At 50.4% G+C, this 12,038-nt stretch overlaps 1 pseudogene; it reads left to right on the top strand.

Moving 5' to 3' along the window:
- The first annotated feature begins 9,312 nt into the window (after positions 1 to 9,312).
- LOC123107853 (UDP-glycosyltransferase 83A1-like) lies at positions 9,313 to 10,935 on the top strand (annotated as a pseudogene).
- Positions 10,936 to 12,038: the final 1,103 nt, after the last annotated feature.

The following is a 12,038-nucleotide window of genomic DNA, read 5'->3' on the forward strand; positions in this document are numbered from 1 at the left end:
CGGTAGGATTTTTTCAAACTTAGGCGAGTGCCTGACTGCAGCTAAGTCTCTAAGTGGGAGAACTTAGTCGAGTACTGGACTGCAGCTAAGCCCCCGAGTGGGAGGTTCGCTCTCCACTCGGTAGGATTTTTTCAAACTTAGGCGAGTGCCTGACTGCAGCTAAGTCTCTAAGTGGGAGAACTTAGGCGAGTACTGGACTGCAGCTAAGCCCCCGAGTGGGAGTCTGGCTCGCCACTCGGTAGGATTTTTAAACACTTAGGCGAGCACTGGGCTACAGCTAAGCCCCCGAGTGGGAGTCTGGCTCTCCACTCGGTAGGATTTTTGAACACTTAGGCAAGCACTGGGCTGCAGCTAAGCCCCCGAGTGGGAGTTTGGCTCTCCACTCGGTAGGATTTTTCAAACTTAGGCGGAATGGATTCGCAGCTAAGTCACCCACTGGGGGATTTCGTATGCAAACAAAAGTGACAGCAATTATTGGAACACTCTTGTCTTTGGTAAAAATAAACTGCAGAAATTTTTTCTTATTACATCTCGTCCAAGGGAGAACTCAAGTGTAAAAGGGGCGGAGCAGTTCCGCATTCCAAACTCGTGTCTCGTCGATCTGGCGATCAACATTGTAGAGGTGATACGCTCCATTGTGGAGGACTCTGGTGACGATGAAGGGGCCTTCCCAAGTAGGAGCAAGTTTGTGTGGTTTCTGCTGATCCACTCGGAGGACCAAATCTCCTTCTTGGAAGGCTCGGCTCTTCACATTTCTAGCATGGAATCGACGCAAGTCTTGCTGATAGATGGTCGATCTGATCATAGCCATTTTCCTCTCCTCCTCTAGGAGGTCGACTGCGTCTTGCCGGGCTTGCTCTGCTTCGTCTTTGTTATAAAGCTCGACTCTGGGGGCGTTGTGAAGTAGATCGCTCGGCAGGACGGCTTCGGCTCCGTAAACCAGAAAGAATGGCGTTCTTCCAGTCGACCAGTTCGGGGTGGTCCTCAGTCCCCACAAAACTGACGGAAGCTCGTCGACCCAAGCGCCTGCTGCGTGCTTGAGATCAGGCATCAGTCGAGGCTTCAGTCCTTTGAGAATTAGACCATTTGCTCTTTCAGCTTGTCCATTCGACTGGGGATGCGCGACCGACGCGTAGTCGACTCGTGTGCCTTGAGACGCGCAAAAAGCTCTGAACTTGTATGAATTGAAGTTTGACCCATTGTCAGTGATGATGCTATGCGGGACCCTGTATCTGAATATCAACTCTCTGACGAAACTGATAGCAGTGCTAGCATCAAGATTTTTGATAGGCTTGGCTTCAATCCATTTGGTAAACTTGTCGACTGCCACAAGCACATGTGTGAATCCGCTCCTGCCTGTTCTCAGTGGACCAACCATGTCCAGTCCCCAAACAGCGAAGGGCCAGACGAGTGGAATGGTCCTCAGAGCTGATGCTGGCTTGTGCGACATGTTGGAGTAGAACTGGCAGCCTTCACACTTGTCGACTATCTCTTTCGCCATTTCGTTTGCCCTGGGCTAGAAAAAACCCGCTCGGTATGCTTTGGCCACAATGGTCCGAGAGGACGCATGGTGACCACAGGTCCCCGAATGGATATCATCAAGGATCATCTGACCTTCTTCTGGCGTTATGCACTTCTGACCGATTCCAGTTGCGCTTTCTCTATACAACTGTCCTTTTATGACTGTGAAAGCTTTAGATCGACGGACGATCTGTCGAGCCTCTTCTTCGTCCTCTGGAAGTTCTTTCCTCAAGATATACGCGATGTATGGTATCGTCCAGTCGGGAGTGATAGCCAAGACCTCCATGACTAGGTCGACCACAGCAGGAATTTCGACTTCAGTCGGATCTGTGGCACTTTTCGGTTGCGGGGCTTCTTCTGTAAAAGGATCCTCCTGGACCGACGGCGAGCGGATGTGCTCCAAAAACACATTGTTGGGAATGGCTTCTCTCTTGGAGCCTATCTTTGCCAGATCATCAGCTGCTTGATTTTTCAGTCGGGGGATGTGATGAAGCTCTAACCCCTCGAATTTCTTTTCTAACTTTCTTACTGCGTTGCAGTAGCCAGTCATAGCTGGGCTTCTGACGTCCCACTCCTTCATCACCTGGTTGACCACCAAATCTGAGTCGCCATAGACCATGAGGCGCCGGACGCCGAGTGAAATGGCCATGCGCAACCCATACAAGAGTGCTTCATATTCTGATTCATTATTGGAGGAATCAAAGTGAATCTAGAGAACATATCTGAGCTTATCTCCTCGGGGGGAGACCAATACTACCCCAGCACCAGAACCATTCATCATCTTAGATCCATCGAAGAACATGGTCCAGTGCTCCGAGTGAACTTGAGTCGGAAGTTGCTGTTCAATCCACTCGGCGACGAAATCTGCAATTGCTTGAGACTTGATAGCCTTCTTTGCTTCAAACTTGATATCTAGGGGAAGGAGTTCAATCGCCCACTTCGCCACTCGACCAGTTGCATCTCTGTTGTGCAAAGTCTCTAACAGCGGAGCGTCGGTGACGACTATAATGAAATGGTCAGAGAAGTAGTGTGCAACCTTCTTCGTGGTCATGTAAATCCCATATACAAGCTTCTGGTAATGGGGATATCTTTGCTTCGAAGGAGTCAAAACTTCAGACACGTAATATACTGGGCGCTGAACTCTGAAGGCCTTTCCTTCTTCTTCCTGCTCGACCGTAAGTACTATACTGACAACTTGTCCCATGGCCGCAATGTAAAGCAGCAGAGGCTCTTTACTGATTGGGCCAGCAAGCACCGGCTGGGTGGAGAGCAGAGCTTTGAGCTCTGCGAATGCTGCATCAGCTTCTGGAGTCCACTCGAACTTGTCAGACTTCTTCATCAGTCAGTAAAGAGGCAACGCCTTTTCACCGAGACGAGAAATGAATCGACTTAGAGCGGCCAAGCAACCTGTAAGCTTCTGGACATCGTGTACACGCATAGGGCGCTTCATCCGGAGTATGGTGCCAACTTTCTCGGGATTGGCGTCGATTCCTCGTTCGGAAACGAGGAAACCAAGTAACTTTCCACCTGGAACTCCGAATGTGCACTTTGATGGATTGAGCTTGATATCATATCTCTTGAGGTTAGCAAAGGTTTCGGCAAGGTCAGTCAGTAGGTCGAAACCTTTCCGTGACTTAACCACAATATCATCCATGTATGCTTCTACGTTCCGACTGATCTGAGTGAGCAAACATTTCTGAACCATCCTCATGAACGTGGCTCCAGCATTCTTGAGGCCGAAGGGCATGGTGATGTAACAGAAGCACCCGAATGGGGTGATGAAAGCCGTTTTGATCTCATCGGGTCCATACAGACGGATCTGATGGTACCCTGAATAAGGATCTAGAAAAGACAAACGCTCACACCCCACGGTCGAGTCGACTACCTGGTCGATGCGGGGGAGAGGGAAATGATCTTTCGGACAGGCCCGATTGATATGTTTAAAGTTAATGCACATGCGAAGTGACTTGTCCTTCTTGGGGACCATGACAACATTGGCGAGCCACTCGGAGTGGTAAATCTCTCGGATGAACTCCGCTGCTAAGAGCCGAGCCACCTCCTCGCCAATAGCTTTCCTCTTCTGGACGGCGGACCGTCGAAGATGTTCTTTCACAGGCTTGAACTTTGGGTCGACTCGTAGACGGTGCTCAGCCAGCCCCCTGGGAACTCCAGGCATGTCAGAAGGCTTCCATGCGAAGATGTCTCAGTTCTCACGGAGGAACTGGATGAGCGCTTCTTCCTATTTGGAGTCGAGCGTCGTTGAGATGTGAGTCGGGGCAGCATCGGGGTCGGTCGGGTGAATGTGGGCTGGCTTTGTTTCACCGGACGACTGAAAAGCAGATTCTAAAGCAGGCTTCTTGGCTCTTAGCAATTCACTCGGATCAGCAGTCTTCTGGTACTCTTGCAGCTCAACAACTGCCATCTGAGCGTCAGCAATCTTTGAGCCTTTCCGAAAACACTCTTCTGCCTTCTTTTGATTGCCTGTAACGGTGATCACACCTTTGGGACCAGGCATCTTCAATTTGAGATACACATAACATGGTCAAGCCATGAAGCATGCGTAAGCTGGCCTGCCCAAAATGGCATGATAAGCACTTTGGAAGTCCACAACCTCGAATGTCAACTTTTCCTTGCGGTAATTCTTTGAATCACCGAAAACCACATCAAGAGCGATCTGGCCGAGTGATTCGACTTTCTTCCCAGGAATGACTCCGTGGAAGCTCATGTTACTGGTACTGAGCGTGGACATCGGAATGCCCATTCCTTTCAATGTTTCAGCATACAATATGTTCAGGCTACTGCCACCATCCATCAGGACTTTGGTCAGTCGAGTGCCTTTGACAACTGGGTCGACCACCAAAGCTTGCCTCCCAGGGGTGGCAATGTGCGTAGGGTGATCAGACTGGTCGAATGTGATGGCAGTCTAAGACCACTTCAGATAACTGGGTGTTGCCGGAGCAACCATATTCACCTCACGGTTAATGACTTTCAGTCGACTTTTGCTTTCGACATCAGCAAAAACCATCAGGGTGGAATTGATTTGGGGGTATCCATCGTCACTATCTTCCTTGTCCTCAACTCTGTCCGACTCTTTTTCCTTATCTTTGGACTGTTTGCCCTGAAACTGCTGGATCAGGAGCCGGCACTGTCGAGTGGTATGCTTTGGGTAAATAAAATTACCCTCTTCATCTTTCTTGGTGTGGATGTGACATGGTAGATCCAAAACATCATTTCCATCTTGATCCTTGACTTTCTTGGGCTTCCAGGGGCCTTTGGGTTTTCCCTTGAAATTTCCCTGGGTTACGGCCAGGGCCTCCCCAGGGGCGGCTAGCTCGGCCTTTCGCTTCTGTTTCCGACTGGAGTTTCCTCCGGTTTCTTGGGCGACTGCCTTGTGCTTGCCACTCCGGAGTCAATCTTCGTCTTCACCATTAGCATATTTGGTGGCAATCTCCATCATCCGGTTCAGAGACATCTCTCCAATTCGACCGAACTTCAGATTCAATTCTCTGTATTTAACGCCTTCTTTAAAGGCACAAACTGCTTGATGGTCAGGCACATTCTCGACTGTGTGATGCAACGTGATCCACCTCTGGATGTAATCCCTCAAAGTTTCATTCGATTTCTGTACGCAAGAACGCAATTCTGTAAGGCCTGCGGGTCGCTTGCATGTTCCCTCAAAGGTTGTGACAAACACTCGGGAGAGGTCCTCCCAAGTGTAGATGCTACTGGGTGCCAACTGATTTAGCCACGCTCTGGCTGAGCCCTCTAACATGAGAGGCAAATGCTTCATGGCCACCTCATCATTGCCACCGCCAATCTATACAGCCACTCGGTAATCTTCGAGCCAAGTGTCAGGCTTAGACTCACCAGTGAACTTGCTGACTCCAGTCGCCAACCTGAAGTTGGGAGGAATCACTGTGGCTCTGATGGCTCGACTGAAACACTCTGGCCCCGAAACATGTACTCTGCTGCGGGCAGGCGCATCTCTGTTGCGGCCTTCCCGATGAGCTCTGTTCCTGTCAACCAAACCTTGAACGAGGATAGATCTCGCGTCAAAGCCTGGGTCCCTGGGGTCGACTGGAATCCTCTGCCCAACACTATGAGGGCGCCTGTCATCTCGATGTCGAGGCGCATATGACCCACTCCTCGGGGGAGGGGTTGGCACTCGACGTCGATCATCATGATCGGATCGGTGATCATACTGCTCATTCCTTCTGTACTGATCATGCCGGTCACCACGTCCCTCATGCCTCGGGGGCGATCTCGGGCTGTGAGCCAACTGGACTGTATCTTTTGCAATGGATCGACTGTGGATCCTATTCCGCGACTGAGAAACAGCGGAATTCTGGTTTCCCGCCGCCCGGAGCAACGCTCTGATCTGCAACAAGCCCCTGCCAGCCTCCGACTGGGAGGGCTGAATCGATTCTGCTATACGGGCCGCGGCGACCAAATTCTGAACTGGGGTTCGGTATACCTGCATCGGCGGGAAGATCTGACGTCGACTAGACTCGGGAGCCCGCCGACGTGCTTGCTCGTCGAGTGCTCGCTGGAGATTCTCTAGTCGAGTGCGCTCGGCCAAGTTAGCCAAGCATGCGTCCTCCAAGGCCCGGGCCTCAGGGGTCTCTCCGACGATAGGAGTGTGGAGTGCGTCCATGTTCCGGCGGCGAAGCTCCTCTCGCTGTAATGACGTGAGAGGTTCGGGGAGATACTCATCATGGGGATGCGACGGGTCGCCCCCACCCGCGCCTCCATCAGCGCGAGGGAAACCGGGAGGACTGTGCGTTCCATCTACCGCCAGAACCTCAGCCGCTGGGTCGCTGCTGTCGCACTCGGATGCGGTCTCCGCGGAGCCAGTCGACAGGTCGAACAGGCCGTAGAGGGATTCGTCGGGCTCGATTGCCGCGACTTGTGGGGCGGCCGACTGGCGAGCCACGGCATGCCTCACCCACCTCTGAAGTCTCGACCGACCGGAGCGCTTGCGCCGGTGGGAGACAGAGCGGGGAGACGACACGGGGGCCGACCGATACTGGGTCGACGGCTGCCGCAGGAGGACGCCACGAATGCATGCACGGAAGTGCGTCGCACCGCGGACGGGGAGCGCGTCGATGTCAAGTGGTGCCTCCTGAAGCCAGGCGGAGTCGTCGGCGATGAACGTGAGCGCGCCGAGGTGGATCTCGCGGCCCTCCACCAAAACTCCGCACGAAACCATGATCAAAGGGATCGGAAAAATCGCAACTTCTCCAATCAGGCGCTAAGATTCCTGCCCCACGGTGGGCGCCAACTTTCGTGGTTCTAACTCTGATCAAAGGGGGGGGTGTATGGAGAGGCTAGATCTCAGCTATTGGGAAGTTGTAAACACACGAGGATTACGAGTTCAGGCCCTTCTCGGAGGAAGTAACAACCCTACGTCTCGGTGCCCGGAGGCGGTCGATTGGATTATGTGTGTATGAATAACAGGGGTGCGAACTCTTCATACTGAGGAGGGGGTGGCTTATATAGAGTTCGCCGGTCCTCTCCTGCCCTCAGTAATGCAGGGTTTAAGGTACATTTAAGGTTGGGCGTTACCGGTGACGCCCCTAATAAAGTGACATAATGACCATAAAGACTACTTAATAGCCGATCGCTTGCATGCGGAGTGACTTTAAGCCTCCTGGCAGTCGAGTGGTTGGCTTCATGGTCGAGTGATAGCTTCTTGGTCGAGTGTCTTGAATCCGTCTAGTGGGATACCTTCAAGTCGATTGAAAGGTGACTTCTTCTAAGGATGTCCTTGGGTAGGGCCCTTTTGGACAGGTCCGTGCCCCTACCCTAGGTAAATAGCTTCATCACGTGTGACCTAGGTCACATAGGATTTTCTTCTCATTTGGTGTCCACGGTTGCATGGCTGGGACTGCTGTCCACGGATATTTGGTGTCATCGAATGCCCTAAGCCGATTGAGAGGTTAGCGGACTACACCTAGACAAAAGCATCCAATTTGGCGCCGCTCAGCCTTCTCAGAACCAACATTTTGAACCTCCTTAGAATCGGTGACTACTTATAATGGTTAGGAATGCCCAAAAAACAGAACATGAAACTACACGTGTCGATCACACCTGACAAGCTATCTATATCAGACCTGTACTTTTGTACAATTAACAGAGCAGATGAATTAGCTATTGTGAAATTTTACCTCTCTAGGCAGCCGTTCTAAGGCGCAAGGGGACAAGCTTTTATGTTGCTGTTCGGCCTAACTCTAATTGCTTTTAGAGAGTGACTACATGACTAACTACTGACCATGGCCGTAAGATCAAGATCTTCTCATCACTTTTGCAGCTAGCCTTAAAGTCTTCTCGGACGGTTTCTCGGAAGTGATTTAGAAATCGTTATCTCTCTCTCTCTTCTTCTTCTTCTTCTTTCGAGTTACTGTAAAACTTGTTGGTGGTTTTCAATGGGAAGGCTCGTTGTTTCAAAAAAAATATGCCTCGTCTTAGAAATGGCTAATTAAACAGATAAAAAGACAACAATATGGTTAACATTTCTGTTCCTTTTTCTTTCAAAATAGCAATTATCATGCATTCATTAAAAAAACAGTTACCCCATTAACTAAGAAAACCAGGCGAAAACCAAATTGCCCAGTTGATCATGGAAAAAACCATCACAACCACTGAGCGGCACACACAAGATACCCCATGCACACCACTTCAAAGAGGGCCTCGTCGAGACAGTTTCTGCCTCCCGTCGGCGGTGCCGCCGAACAGGTGGATCCCTATTCTTGCCGGCGGGAGGGCTCATTTTTATATGTTTCCTTGAGTTCTGCTAGGGTTTGTGTTATGTTCAGGAGGGCGAGACGACGGCGGCTCCTTGAAGATGGAATAAGTTTCTTCCTGCCTAGCCACCATCTCAATGGTGCATCTAGCATCGTCGGAGGGCGTGTGAAGGTGTGTCTCTGGTGGACCTCGCGGGATTTAGTTGGTGGTTGTTTGGTGGATCCGTTTGGATTCAGTCTTTGTTCGTCTACGTCAATGTGTCTTCAGGTTGAATCCTTCCGATCTACGCTTCTCTTCATCGGCGACGGTTGTTGTTCTGGTGTGCTTGTCCTATGAGGCCTTAGCACGACGACTTTCCAATTGTCTAATACAAAAGGTTTTGCCTGGCTCCGGCGAGGCAGAGGTGATGATGGCAGTATGCCTTCGACTCACTTCAGTGCTTGTAATCGTCGCTATGTCGTCTATGGGTCTAGATATAATTATTTTTTTATTTCTTGTGTTCGTTCTACTGCCATGATGATGAATAGTCTGGAAGTTTTCCCCAAAAAATATTTTCAAGATAACCTTTTGTGCTTAATTAAAGATACGCATATGGTCAACAGACTGGGAATCTGCTGACGCAAGCACTGACGAACATCAAATAATTTGGTGCACCCCTTCAAATACGCTCACGTGATGGGCCTGTGAACACCCCTTCAAATAGTGTCTAATACAAAAAAAATTGTCTAGCTTCGGTGAGGGAGGAGTAATATGACAGCATGCTTTTGACTCACTTCAGTGCTTGTAGTCATCTCTAGGTCATCTACAAATCTAGATGTAATTTTTATTATTTTTGGTGTTTGTTCTATAGCTATGATCGATGATGAATAGATTACAAGTTTTGCCGTGAAACAAAACCCAAGATAACCTCTGCTTAATTAAAGATAAATATATGGTCATCAGACTGGGAATCTGCTGACGCAAGCACTGACGATCATCAAATAATTGTGTGCACCCCTTCAAATACGCTCACGTGATGGGTTATCTCTTTTCACACGGAGTGTCAAGCTTTGAACTTAGTGCAAATGTTTTGAGCTCACACACTATTCTAGATAGACAACCTCCATGGCTGCTTCTGCTACGCAACCTCGTGTCATGGTGCTACCCTTCCCCGCGCAGGGCCATGTCATCCCGCTCATGGAGCTGTCTCGCAAGCTCGCCGGGCACGGCCTCGCGGTAGACTTCGTGAACACCGAGTTCAACCACGACCTCGTCATGGAAGCAATGGCAGAGAAGGGAGCAATTCCTGATGGGATCCACATGCTCACCGTTCCGGACGGCCTGGGCCCCGGAGACGACCACGCGGACATCGGCAAGTTTGTCAAGGACCTGCCGGCCGCCATGTCCGGCCGCCTCGAGGAGATGATCCGATCCAGGAAGATTAGGGGGTGATTGCAGATGTATCCATGAGCTGGGCACTCGAGGTGGCCACCAAGGCGGGTGCCCGTGTTGCCTCGTTCTCGACCTACTCCGCGGCCGTGTTTGCTCTGAGGATGAACCTCCCCAAACTGATAGAGGATGGCGTTCTTGATGAAAGTGGTAAGAACAAATCAAACATTTTCATTCTTGGTATGGTTAAGATCGACTGAGAATATGGAGCATATTTAGGAAATGTGAAGGGGCAGGGGAAGATCCAAATGGTGCCGCCCATCGACGCGTCGGAGATCCCCTGGGTCAGCCTGGCCAGCACCAGCGCCCCTGAGAGGCGCAGAAACAACATCCAGAACGTTCTCAAGACCAACATGTCGATGCCACTGGCCGAGGTGGTCATCTGCAACACTTCCATGGAGTTGGAGCCCGACGCTCTGGCTCTGCTCCCCAACGCGCTGCCTCTCGGCCCGCTGGTGGCACCCACGTCGAGGCCGGCCGGGCACTTCTTGCCCGAAGACCTCGCCAGCCTCACCTGGCTCGACGCGCAGCCCGCCGGCTCCGTCGTCTACGTGGCCTTCAGGAGCTCCGGCTTCCTGGACGCGACGCAGTTCCAAGAGCTCTCCGACGGGCTCGCGCTCTCCGGCCGGCCGTTCCTGTGGGTGGTCCGCCCAAAGTTCACGACCGGACCCGGGCAGGATCGGTTCGACCTCAACGCGTTCAAGCGCCGCGTGGAGGGGCAGGGGCTGGTCGTGGGCTGGGCGCCGCAGCAGCGCGTGCTCTCGCACCCGGCCGTGGCCTGCTTCGTGTCGCACTGCGGGTGGAACTCGACCGTGGAGGGCGTGCTGCACGGCGTGTCGTTCCTGTGCTGGCCCTACTTCGCCGACCAGTTCTGCAACCAGAGCTATGTGTGCAACGTGTGGGGCACCGGCGCCAAGCTCCGGCGAGACGAGCGAGGGGTCGTCTCGAAGGAGGAGGTCCAGAGGAAGGTCGCGCGGCTGCTCGGAGACGGGGAGGTCAAGGCGAGGGCGGCGACGTGGAAGGAGGTCGCGTGTGGCAGCATTCGGGAGGGTGGGTCCTCGCATGGGAATTTGCTCAAGCTTGTCAGCTTGCTGAGACAACAATGATGGCACGGCCTACTTTGACAAAGGATCTCGCTGCCAGTGCGAGCGCGCGAGAGGCATTTTGACCGCGGCAGGCGGCACGCACGACGTCGGCCGGCCGGCCACCGCAAAAAATAAATAAAAGCATTCGGTTGACACTCGAGAAGTGCATCTACGAACCCAGATACATATGAATCTACTTCAGAAAAACATATATCTAAATGCCAAAAAATCCAAAAAAGGTTACATGGATACGTCTTCTCGCAAAAAAAAAGAACGTTTCATGAAAAAATAACTTTTTCTGTGCAAAAAAAGACAAAAGATTGTGTCGTAAAACACTATTTAGACGCACTGAAATTTGTCTTTTTTGCAGAGACAAAACGAGAAGACATTTTTTTCACAAAACTTATGCTGCGCACACACACACTTCCGAACATGTATGTGTGGATTTTCCTTTTGAATTTTTTGACATTTTAAATCATGTTTAAAATGCATATTTTGACATCAAAATTCAATTTTTAATTCACAAATAAAGTCTTAATACATCATGTATATATAATTATAATACAAATAATAATTACTCCCTTCATTCCTTTATATAAGGTGTATAATTTATTAGCACACTGACCAAGGCACATAATTCTACACAGGATAGAACAAAATTAACCTTGGCTAAATCATTGATTAGTGGCAAGTAAATCATTTAGGCTAGGAAAGTAAGAGATACACACAATTAGGAAAGAGTCACTTTCCTTTTTTTTCTTTATATTTACAAGGAGAAATCCATGCAGATATTTTTCTTTTTTTAAAGGGCTAGAAACGGAATTTTGAGGAATTGAAAGAAATGCATCTTACATTGTGGAATTTTGTAAAAAAACAAATACACCTTATATAAAGGAATGGAGGGAGTATAAGATACATGCACTCAATCTTAAACAACTACTTCCTCCGGTCCTTTTTACTCTGCATATTAGGTTTGTCCGAAGTCAATCGCAGGAGATCAGGGCCACGAAGCAGGAAAGGTACATCGTGTTGTAGTCGTCCATGCCAGCGACGCACAAGACCGGCAGAACGTAGGTTGACCGCCGCGGCAGGTGCGTGATCCCGACCCTGCATACCACGAGGCCTCCGAAGAAGGCCACCAGCCAAATCACCTGGCTGCCCACTGCAAGAAAGCTCCTTGAGATCAAACAAATTCCAGTGATTAGGAGATCAAACAACTCATCATATATTGCATTTGATAATAATTGAACATATGCAGTT

The sequence above is a fragment of the Triticum aestivum genome, chromosome 5A (assembly GCF_018294505.1).
Source record: "Triticum aestivum cultivar Chinese Spring chromosome 5A, IWGSC CS RefSeq v2.1, whole genome shotgun sequence".
In the NCBI taxonomy this organism is placed as follows: Eukaryota; Viridiplantae; Streptophyta; class Magnoliopsida; order Poales; family Poaceae; genus Triticum; species Triticum aestivum.